The 12,492-nt window shown below is 40.2% G+C and overlaps 1 long non-coding RNA gene across 1 annotated transcript in view; it reads left to right on the forward strand.

Annotated features, from left to right (window-relative positions):
- Positions 1 to 12,167, forward strand: part of LOC115100480 — a 241,054-nt gene extending 228,887 nt beyond the window's left edge. Inside the window, exon 3 of the long non-coding RNA XR_003859098.1 lies at positions 11,648 to 12,167. This is a non-coding gene — a long non-coding RNA (uncharacterized LOC115100480). The remainder of the gene's footprint in view (positions 1 to 11,647) is intronic.
- Positions 12,168 to 12,492: the final 325 nt, after the last annotated feature.

A 12,492-nucleotide genomic window follows, 5' to 3' on the forward strand; every position in this document is an offset into this window, starting at 1 on the left:
AACAAAATGGCTAATATAATCGTTCATGATCCAAGCTTTACATGGTTTTGTGTGTCCTTAAGACATGCAGGATTCTTGGTTAGCATCACTGCCCTTTTAGATACTTCCTTTAATGCATATAAATGCAGTGATGCTCTGTCTAGCTCTTTAAAAAAAAAAAAGACTCTATAACATATTAATATAGGATGGGTCTAGTAACAGCACAGCCCATTTGTTTTCATGTCTGTTAAAACTGCTTGTAGTGGAATAAGACACCGTACATGCATGAGCAGTAAAAGCACTGGAAACAGGCAGCTTCGCTTGAGCAGTGCTGCAGAAAACCCCTGGCTGACTCCTTTCATGAAACCGAACAGGAGGCACGGTGGGGTCTTCCCAGATAAAAGGCCAGTGGACAGCGAGCAGAGAAGTGGGAGGTTACCCTGCTGAAGTTCTAGCACCGTTAAGGGGTGCCTTATCCCTCTTTCACATCTAAAGCTGCATGGAACTGCTTAAAAGTTAACCCTGCTGAAAAGAGACAGATGATGCAACTTGAACTGCTCCACTTGTATCTATTATGAGCGAGGTTGCAGAAAGTAAAACTGCTGGCTCTTAAACCTCATTGCTTTATGTACAACGCGTTTAATTAGCCACAGCAGCCCCCCTGGCTTGTCTTAGGCATCACAGTCATCGATGGAGCCGAGCCCAGGCTGGGGGAGGTTGATTATCTCCTGCTGTGCCTCCAGGGATGCTCGTCAAGGACAGCATCCCTGGCTGGCTGGTTTATGACCTTTAACCTCTTCCTGAGGTATTACATTTATGTATTTCATTTATTTTGATATGCGTGGCCTTTGGAGTCTTTGGATATAGTAACAGTGTTCCCTGCCCTGCCGAGGCACAGACAAGTTGGGATTTACTAAAGTGAAAAGTTTGACTAAAATGTGTAGTGTATGATTTTCTGTAGAAGCGGATGTAGTATTGTTCAAAGGTGCCTGTCTGTCTGTCTTATAGCCAATAACATCTTCCTGGGGCACTAAATTTATTTATTTCATTTGCTGCTATGCAACCTTTGGGATTTTTGTATTTAATAATCTGTGTTATCTGCCCAGGCATCTCCCTCTCGTTCTATTATTAACCCCCCCCCCCCCCCCCAAACACATACACAAACCTTTGCTACTAAGGATGTGCATTTGTTTTGTTGCCATGTTTGTGAGGAGAATTATCTGTAAAGATGATAACAAAGCTGAAATATACAATCAGCCTTGTACATGAAAACAAATAATTCTTGGAGATCAGAAAGTCACTCAAATAGGCTAATATTTTATAATAAGGACTACAAATGCTACAGATTAAAGTAAATGATTATATAGAAATATAGATATTTAGGCATCTTTAAAGATAGGATATGCAAACAGAAAGAAACCTCTGCAACTTATTTTCCTTGCATGCAGTTGGCCAAACTACTTCTTGTATATTAGAAGGGTGGGGAGGTCAAATGATCAGTCTGCAACTATAATAGCCACTCTGAAATTTCTCTGTCTTGTTTCATGTCTCCTAGATTTTCTGCAGTCACGATTGATGTCATCTCTGTCAGTCATGGGTCATGTTGCATACCCTCTGGACAGAGTCACTGCAACTTTCCACCAGGATGTGTTTTGTCTTTGTGAGGAGATTAGTTTTCTGTGTTTTGGTAAAACAGGAAGAAAACATGAGTGCAGCCTTGCAATGTCTGATACACAGAGGTGCTGTAGACAGTTCTCAGCAGTTTCAGCAAATATGTTGGTCTTGGCTTTTTTTTTTTCACTAGCATCAGCTTTTTGTAGTATTCAGTTTTAGTTCACAGAAGTTAACATGAGTTATCTTCAGACTATAGAACTGAAACTGGAACCTTTTACCTTGTATTTCATGCAAAGTAATTGTCACAGAAACATGCCAACCAAAACATATCCTATCTTGACACTGAGTGAAGGCTGTTGACATAAGCAAAGTGTCACAATAGATAAGAAAGTCTCTAAATAAACAATCTGATTAAACAGATGTAATATTTAATAAGAATATAATGGTAATAATGGAATTTTTAAAAAATGAATACATGGCTAATATTGTTGTACAAGGTTTTGAAATAAGCAAAATTTAGTGTAAATTTAATTTATGAAAATAATCTATGATTAAAGTAGGACATCTCTTAATTAGATTAATGAACATGTTAACAGTAAATGAATGGTGAACAATAATTGAATAGTGACATATATGATTGTATTGCATAGAAACAATGAAAGATAAAATGATTCTTGTGATAGAATGTTTAAAAGAAATGGTGAATGTGAGATTATCATTGTAGAATAATAGAGATATTCAAGTTTCAAACAGCACATGATTAATAATCTAAGACAGTATCTTTTAAACCTCATGGGTGGGCACACGTGCATACATGCATCGGCCCAAGCCCAGAAACATGGATATTTTATAATTTGAACATAAGAAATTGCTATGCTGGGTCAGACCAAGGGTCCATCAAGTCCAGCATCCTGTTTCAAACAGAGGCCAAACCAGGCCACAAGAACCTGGCAATTACCCAAACACTAAGAAGATCCCATGCTACTGATGCAATTAATAGCAGTGGCTATTCCCTAAGTAAATTTGATTAATAGCTATTAATGGACTTCTCCTCCAAGAACTTATCCAAACCTTTTTTGAACCCAGCTACACTAACTGCAGTAACCACATCCTCTGGCAACAAATTCCAGAGCTTTATTGTGCGTTGAGTGAAAAAGAATTTTCTCCGATTAGTCTTAAATGTGCTACTTGCTAACTTCATGGAATGCCCCCTAGTCCTTCTATTATTCGAAAGTGTAAATAACTGATTCACATCTAAGATCATGAGAGGTTCAAGACCTCTCATGATCTTAAAGACCTCTATCATATCCCCCCTCAGCCGTCTCTTCTCCAAGCTGAACAGCCCTACCCTCTTCAGCCTTTCCTCGTAGGGGAGCTGTTCCATCCCATTTATCATTTTGGTTGCCCTTCTCTGTACCTTCTCCATCGCAACTATATCTTTTTTGAGATGTGGCGACCAGAATTATACACAGTATTCTAGATGCGGTTTCACCATGGAGTGATACAGAGGCATTATGACATTTTCCGTTTTATTAACCATTCCCTTCCTAATAATTCCTAACATTCTGTTTGCTTTTTTGACTGCTGCAGCACACTGAGCCAACGATTTTAAAGTATTATCCACTATGATGCCTAAATTTTTTTCCTGGGTGGTAGCTCCTAATATGGAACCTAACATCGTGTAACTACAACAAGAGTTATTTTTCCCTATATGCAACACCTTGCACTTGTCCACATTAAATTTCATCTGCCATTTGGATGCCCAATCTTCCAGTCTTGCAAAGTCCTCCTATAATGTATCACAATGCGCTTGTGATTTAACTACTCTGAATAATTTTGTATCATCCGCAAATTTGATAACCTCACTCATTGTATTCCTTTCCAGATCATTTATATATATATATTGAAAAGCACCGGTCCAAGTACAGATCCCTCAGGCACTCCACTGTTTACCCTTTTCCACTGAGAAAACTGACCATTTAATCCTACTCTCTGTTTCCTGTCTTTTAACCAGTTTGTAATCCACGAAAGGACATCGCCAACTTTCCCATGACTTTTACTTTTCCTAGAAGCCTCTCATGAGGAACTTTGTCAAATGCCTTCTGAAAATCCAAGTACACTACATCTACTGGTTCACCTTTATCCACATGTTTATTAACTCCTTCAAAAAAGTAAAGCAGATTTGTGAGGCAAGACTTGCCTTGGGTAAAGCCATGTTGACTGTGTTCCATTAAACCATGTCTTTCTATATGCTCTACGATTTTGATCTTGAGAAGTGTTTCCACTATTTTTCCCGGCACTGAAGTCAGGCTCACTGGTCTATAGTTACCCGGATTGCCCCTGGAGCATTTTTTTTTTAAATATTGGGGTTACATTGGCCACCCTCCAGTCTTCAGGTACAATGGATGATTTTAATGATAGGTTACAAATTTTAGCTAATAGATCAGAAATTTCATTTTTGAGTTCCTTCAGTACCCTAGGATGCATACCATCCGGTCCAAGTGATTTGCTACTCTTTAGTTTGTCAATCTGGCCTACTACATCTTCCATGTTCACAGTGATTTCATTCAGTTCATCTGACTCATCACCCCTGAAAACCATCTCCGGAACTGGTATCTCCCCAACATCCTCATTAGTAAACACAGAAGCAAAGAATTCATTTAGTCTTTCTGCAATGGCCTTATCTTCCCTAAGAGCCCCTTTAACCCCTCTGTCATCTAATGGTCCAACCGACTCCTTCACAGGTTTCTTGCTTCGGATATATTTTAAAAAGTTTTTATTATGAGTTTTTGCCTCTACGGCCAACTTCAATTCAAATTCTCTCTTCGCCTGTCTTATCAATGTTTTACACTTAACCTGACAATGCTTATGTTTTATCCTATTTTCTTCAGATGGATCCTTCTTCCAATTTCTGAAGGATGTTTTTTTGGCTAAAATAGCCTCTTTCACCTCACCTTTTAACCATGACGGTAATCATTTTGCCTTCCTTCCACCTTTCTTAATGTGTGGAATACATATGGACTGTGCCTCTAGGATTGTATTTTTAAACAATGTCCATGCCTGTTGAAGACTTTTAACCTTTGCGGCTGCTCCTTTCAGTTCCTTTCTAACTATTTTCCTCATTTTATCAAAGTTTCCCTTTTGAAAGTTTAGTGTTTGAGCTGCAGATTTACTTGTCCCCCTTCCAGTTATTAGTTTAAATGTGATCATTTATTTATTTAATTATTTATTTAGTGTTTTTCTATACCGGCATTCGAGATAAAAATCCCATCATGCTGGTTTACATTAAACAGGGGGTGTACAAAGAGAAAACACTGGAAAACTATAACAAGTGAACAGAGAATCTGAAGTTACAATAAAACAAGGATGTTCCAAACTTCAGAGAGGAAGGATAGTCTAAAGGAAATAACAGAAAGAGCAATTATTTACAGTGTTCTAAGAATATCTGTTATGATCACTAATATGATCTGATCTGTTATGATTTATTTATTTATTTAAGATTTTTATATACCGGCATTCATGATACAATCACATCATGCCGGTTTACATATAACAGGGGTGTACAATGAACAACAGAGTAACCTGTGGAAGTGAGCAGTTACAAATAACAAGGGAATTAAAACTGGGAGAAGAGAAGAAAAAAAAAAAGGAGAGGATAACATTAGATAAAGATATTTACATTAGATAAAGATATTTACAATATCTATAATATAAGCTATAGATATTTACATGGAGAAGGCGGTAGGACTGGTTGGATAACGTCTAGTAGGACTGGCTGGATAACGTTTGGTTGATGGTGTGAGAATTAGTTGGTGTCCGGGAATGCTTGTTTAAACAGCCAGGTCTTAAGTCTTTTCCTGAAAGTTGGGAGGCTAGGTTCTTGTCTGAGGTCGGGAGGGATGGAGTTCCATAAGGTGGGGCCGGCTGTTGAGAGGGCCCGATCTCTTAAAGTGATGTGTCTGGTGGTTTTAGTAGGAGGTACTTGAAGAGATCCTCTGAGTGTGTCTCTAATTGGTCTGGAGGAGTTGTATATTTGGAAAGGGACTTGTAAGTCGAGTGGAATATGTAGATGGATGGTTTTGTATATTATGGAAAGAGATTTGTAGAGGATTCTGAAGTGAATTGGCAACCAGTGGAGATCTTTTAGGATTGGAGTTATGTGGTCCCTTCTCCTGGAATTTGTCAGTAATCTTGCTGTAGCATTTTGTATTATCTGAAGTGGTTTAGTGTAGGAGGAAGGGAGGCCCAGAAGGATAGAGTTACAGTAATCGATCTTGGAAAAAATGATAGCTTGTAGAATAGTTCTGAAGTCCTGAAAGTGGAAGAGCGGTCTAATTCTTTTCAGAACTTGGAGTTTGTGGAAACAATCTTTGGTGGTTCTGTTAATGAAGGCTTTAAGGTTCATCCGGTTGTCAATTAAGACTCCTAGGTCTCTCACTTGTGTGGTAGTAGGGATAGCCGGAAGATTAGAGATGGAGTTGTTGTTATCTGGGGAGATGAGCAGCAGTTCGGTTTTGGAGGAGTTTAAAACTAAGTTTAGGTTGGATAGGAGGCGTTTAATTTGAAGGAGGCAATTTTCCCAGTAATCCAATGTTTTCATATAAGATTCTTTAATGGGTATCACGATCTGGATATCGTCGGCGTAAAGAAAGTGTTTGAGGTTAAGGTTGGAGAGGAGTTGGCAGATTGGTAAGAGATAAATGTTGAAGAGTGTAGGCGACAGCGAGGAGCCCTGGGGGACTCCTATGGAAGAGTCCATTCGAGATGATTCCTTATTCTGTATCTTAACCTTGAAGCCTCTATTGGAGAGAAAAGATTTAAACCATGAGAGTGCGGTGCCTGAGATACCTATAGAAGCCAGTAAGGATGTGAGAGTGGAATGGTTGACCGTATCAAAGGCCGCTGATAAGTCCAGTAGAATCAGGAGGAAGGATTGACCTTTGTCAAGGCCCATTAAAATGAAGTCTGACATGGAGATGAGGAGGGATTCTGTACTCATTGATTTGCGAAAACCGTATTGTGAGGGGAATAGAATTTTGTTGTCTTCAAGGTAGTCTAAGAGTTGAGTGTTTACAACTTTTTCTAGAATCTTAGCTATGAATGGAAGATTGGCGATGGGGCGGAAATTATTAGGGTCTTTAGTGTCCAAGTTGGGTTTCTTGAGTAGGGGTTTAATGGAGGCCAATTTGAGGTCGTCAGGATATGATCCTTGGGAGAGCGAGCAATTTATGATGTCCGCAAGTGATTTGGCGATGGAGTCAGGGATAGCCAAGAGCAGTTTAGTGGGAATAGTATCCAATGGGTGGGAGGAGGGTTTCATTCTCCTTAAAAGAGCTTGTATCTCTAAGGTAGAGATGGGTTCAAGTGATTCCAGACCATTTTTGTTGAGGGAGGGTTGCAGAAGAGTCGGGGGGGAAGTAGGATCGGGGGGATTAGAAGGCAATTGTTTTAGAAGGCAGTTGACTTTGTTGTAGAAATGTAGAGCGAGTTCTTCAGCTTTGGTTTGCGCTAGGTCACTGGGAATCTCCTGGGGGTTAATTTGGGTTAGATTAGAGACATAGGCGAATAGGGCTTTTGCGTCGAAGATCAGGTGGTGAATCTTGGATGCATAGAAGTCCCTTTTGGAGTTTGAGGTAGCGGACTTGTACTGGTGGAGGGTGGCTTTGTAGATGGAGAGTGTATTGGTGCTAGGGGATTTGCGCCAGTTGCTCTCTTTCTGTCTTAGACTTTGTTTTAGCTTTCTTAATTCTTCCGTGAACCATGGTTGTCTTTTGGAGGCGTTTGGGAGTGATTTTTTGGTTGCTAGTGGACATAATTTATTGGCTATGGATTTTGTGATGGTATTCCAGGAGCTGAGAGCTGTGTTTGGGTTTGAAAGATCTATGGAAGGTAGTTGAGAGTCTAGGTGAGAGCTAAGGTCCTCGGTGGCACAGGATCTTCTGTATGGGAAAGATGATGAGGGCACCTTAGGTGTGGTATATTTTTTCAGAGAGAATGAGGTTGAGATGAGTGAGTGATCAGACCAGGGGATCTTCTTGCTCTTAAGGCGAGTTGAATGCTTGATACCTGGGTTGATAAAGATAAGGTCCAGCGTGTGGCCGGCTTTGTGGGTGGGTTTGTTAACTATTTGCTTGAAACCCAGGGCAGATAGGGCTGTGAGAAAGGTTTCACAATTGGATGAGAGGGTGGGGTTGTCCACATGCAGATTAAAATCTCCTAGAATAATTGCTGGGGCATCCAAATTGATGAGAGTTGTGGTTATTTCTACTAAAGGGGAGGGGTCTGTCTCTAGGAGGCCCGGGGGGGCGTAAACGAGTAGGATTTGTAGTTGTTCCGATGTAAAGAAACCAATTTCTAGTTTAGAGTCTGATTTGCATGGGTGCTGGGTGAACCCGAAGTATTTTTTGGATGCAAATAGGAGTCCTCCTCCCCTTTTTTTCTGTCGAGGGAGGGAGAAGATGTCGTAAGTTGATGTGGGTAGTTGGTTTATTGTTGCTATGTCTGTGGGTTTAAACCAGGTTTCCGTAATTGCGCAAATATCTGGCTTGGCATCTAGGAGATAGTCGTTGAGGATTAGAGATTTCTTGGATAGAGATTGTGCATTGAATAAGGAGAGTGTGAATAAAGTGAGGCCTAAGAGTTGTGTGACTGGTGTTATCAGAATTGGGGTGAGTGATTTTAGATTGCGGTATAGAGCTTGTCGATGGGCTTTGTTTGTTGATGGTAAGTAAAGGTTGTTTGGTTTTCCTGATGAGGGTAGGCTGTGTTGAAGAATAGGTATTGGGAAGGTGGGATACATTCTAGAGAGCTGCGCTTTTGGAGGTGAGGGACCGGAATAAGAAGGTCCACTTGGAGAGCGGAGGCACGTTGGAAGCAAGTTGGTAATGAATGTGTTGCCCTCAAGGGCAGCACGAAGGGGCACACAAAGGGGCAGGCCCCTTTGTCGCGCTCCTTCGGCGCGAGACGCCTGGCGCGAGACGCCAGGGAGCGAGTCAGAGATTTAAATGAGTGCTGGGTGTCAGCAATTGGCTGCGATAGCACAGGGGTAGTCAGTGGGCGGATCGAGGGCCAAGCTGGGGCTCCCACGATCACTATCTAAGATCATATCTATGATCTTAGATATTAGTGATATCTATGATCACTAATATCTAAGATCTGTTATGATCACTAATATCACTAACATCTAAGAATATCTGTTATGATCACTAATATCTGATCTGTTATGATCATTAATATTCTAAGAATATCATGTTATGATCACTGTTGCCAAGTGGCCCCACCACCATTATCTCTCTCACCAAAACTTGTGTTCCACTAAGAATTAAATCTAAAATAGCTCCCTCTCTTGTTGGTTCCTGAATCAATTGCTCCATGAAGCAGTCATTTATTACATCCAGGAACTTTATGTCTCTAGCAAGTCCTGATGTTACATTTACCCAGTCAATATTGGGGTAATTGAAATCTCCCATTATTTATTGCACTGCCAGATTGGTTAGCTTCCCTGATTTCTCTACGCATTTCATCATCTGTCTGACCATTTTGTCCAGGTGGACGGTAGTATATTCCTATCACTATACTCTTACCTAACCCACATGGGATTTCTACCCATATAGATTCTACTGAGCATTTAGTCTCTTGTATGATCTTTATCCTGTTGGACTCTTTACCCTCCTGGACATAAAGTGCCACACCCCCACCAATTTGCACACGTAAATGCACACATGTTATGAAATAGCCTGGCCACACACATGTGCTAGATGCTACAACTCCCCCCACTCCATAGTTTCATAGTCTACACTCTCCTCAGTTACCCCAGACCCTTTAAACCCCTCAGAAATGGCTCGATCCTTTTATTTTATTATTTACATGTCATCCATTGTAGGAGTAACGTTAGGAGGCAGGGGACCTCGGTGGGCACCGGAGCGCATAAGTATTTATGCACACACGTCTTGGCCAGGCCCCAAAACGGCCACACCCTGACCAGACCACAGCCAATCTCCATCAGTTTTTGGGAATTTTTGAGATGTGTGTGCCGCAGTATTTACGCGTGTATCTGGGCTTTTTAAAAATACGGTCGGCGTGCGCGAACCTGACTTATTTGTGCATCCCCCAATTGATGCATGCGCCGGCTTTTAAAATTCACCTTTAAGAATGAAAAATACTTATATAATACACATAATGTTAATAAGACAAATCAAGACATGAAAAGGTGATTGGCAACTGAGGAAGGTCCAAATAAAGTTGTCTGACAGAAAACAGAATCATCGTTGCTATTCATCCACAGCTTATGAAATAATTCAATGTGGATGAGTTTAATTTGAATCTCAATTTGATACAGAGTGACAATGTAGCAAAGTTCATAAAATGTCAGTAAAGTTCATAAGAAGGTGCCTAATGTCCTTACCAACTGCAGAATGAAAATGAAATTCTGAAAGTTGTTGTCAATAAAAGTCTTTTGTGAAATAGTGAAATCCAGGAAGATTATGAGTGGGAAAAACATGTTAAAGTAATCAACTTAAAATAAAAATGTTCAGCACGGCAATAAAATGAAATGGAACAACGAAAGTAGAGAGCTCAGAAAACCTGGTGATGCAAAATACATAGTAGTGAAGCCTTTTTGGAATGTTATTGATATCTGCCTCTGACCTGGATTTTCTAAGTTCATAGAACTTAGAAAATCTGGCAGTAATGGGGGGCGGGGTGGGGGGAGGGAGGGAAGCGGAGGGGGGTACATTGATGACATATTTTTTCTTTGGCACAGTGATGTCACTCATTTAAATAATTTTTTACTGTGGATTAACACTTTGGATCCTAATCTTTGCTTTTCTATGCAATATCACCATTCTTGTATTTCATTTTTGGATATCTTAATTTCATTGGATAATGACCATTTTGTTACTACTCTTTACAAGAAATCCACAGACAGAAACACATTACTCCATTTTTCAAGTTTTCATGCTTACAGTTTAAAAAAAAGTCTTCCTATTGGCCAATTTTTGCGCATCCGTCGTCTATGTTCTGACAAGGTAGAGTTTGCCATTCAGGCTCAAGCCCTGGTATCCCGATTACTTCATCGCGGTTATCCCCCGCCTATAATCAGAAAGGCTTTAAAGAGAGCTTTTAATGCTCAGCGCGAATGGTTGTTATTGGACTCCACTGAAGTACGATCAGAACCTCCGCTGGTATGTACCATTCGTTATTCTTCTAGATCTCAAGACATTGTTAGGATCCTTCGAGAGCATTGGTATATTGTTCAAATACATTCAATTTTTTCTGAATTTCCATTAATAGCTTTTAGCAGAGGCAAAAATCTCCGAGATCTGTTAACTCAAACCAGGACATATACTGATACGTCTACCTACTCTGTAGAATTGCCCGGTCATTGGGCTTGTGGCAAATGCTCAATGTGTGCACAATCATTGGATGGCCCTGTTTGGACTGACAATGCTGGTATGACCCATGAGGCTTACTTTCATTCGACTTGTCTTTCTACCCATGTGATTTATATAATTGTCTGCCCTTGTACCAAAATTTATGTTGGCAGAACAAAACGCAGCATCAAGACACGTTTAATTGAACATCGTAGCTGCGTGAATACGGGCAAAACGAACGCACCAATTGTTCAGCATTGCCTTGATAATAAACATCTGTTCACTGATCTTAAATGGCGGGTCATTGACCGCATCCTTCCTACAAAGAGAGGAGGAGATTTTCAGAAACTTCTCAATCTGAAGGAACAGCGCTGGATATTTCAATTACAATGTGTGGAACCTGAAGGGCTTAACGCAGCCATTGAGTGGTATTCTTTGTTGTAATTTTTTGTTGCAATTCACCTAGCAACCATGTGCGTCATTTCCTGGGTGGAGCCGGGATCCTGATTTGCTGCAGCTCCTTGAAAAATGGCGCGAGAGCGTCCGCTCCGGCAGAGGAGAAAAATTTCATTGCTTAAGATGCAGCTAACTTATTTACATGTTGGTACCACCGCTATATAATGTTTATAAATGCATGAATTGTGATGTGATCCTTTTTATTCATTATGCGTTTTGATTTGCAGACACTATTTGCCCTTGAAGAAGGCTTTTAAGCCGAAACACGGTCCGTGTCGGGCCTGCCACCGTGCTCGTCCTCACCTCCATGTCTCTGCTTACTCCTCGGAACTACTAAGCTAAGTGCTTGATTGAAATGTTATGCAAAATTTGCAAAGTCACAATATGCCAATAGGCTTTAATGTTCACGTATGCAGAAGAAAATTCTTAAAAAAAACTTTGGACACTATATGACCAATGATTATACTGTGGTATACTTATGCTAATTAGCATGAAATATGTATACTATGTATGAGGTCTGCTATATATAGGACTACTTTGTGTACTTACACTATTATTGAGTTTAGAATCTGGGTCCTTGGCTGATATTCATTTTTGGATAGATAAAAGTGACATTTCCTGGAATTGCATCTGCAGAAAACTTAGTAGTTTTTTGTTTTTTTTTAAATTAACCAACACTGACAGTGATTACTTTATGGCATAAAACTTGGGTCTTCCTTTTCTCTGTAACTGACTTCAGTAGCTATCATTTACTTATTTAATTTCTTCCTTGTACTTCTGTTATCTGAAACTCAAGGACAAAGTAAAATGCACAGTTCAATTTTTTTTTTTTTTTTTAGAGCTTCATTTCTTCTTGTTCTTTGTTAAAAAATAAATTGGAAACAAAGGGCCTCATTTTCCAATATCGCATTAAGGGGCGTTTCCCATGCAAATGAGGCTTTTTTCGTGCAGCGGGGAAACATCACGTGCCGCGATGTTTTCGCAAACATCTTCGCGGTGCACGATAGAGTCATCGCACTGCATGAACAGCCTGTTTCATGAAAGGTTTATCGCGGTTCACGACAGCCTGGGG

This window comes from Rhinatrema bivittatum, chromosome 10, assembly GCF_901001135.1.
Source record: "Rhinatrema bivittatum chromosome 10, aRhiBiv1.1, whole genome shotgun sequence".
Classification (NCBI taxonomy): domain Eukaryota; kingdom Metazoa; phylum Chordata; class Amphibia; order Gymnophiona; family Rhinatrematidae; genus Rhinatrema; species Rhinatrema bivittatum.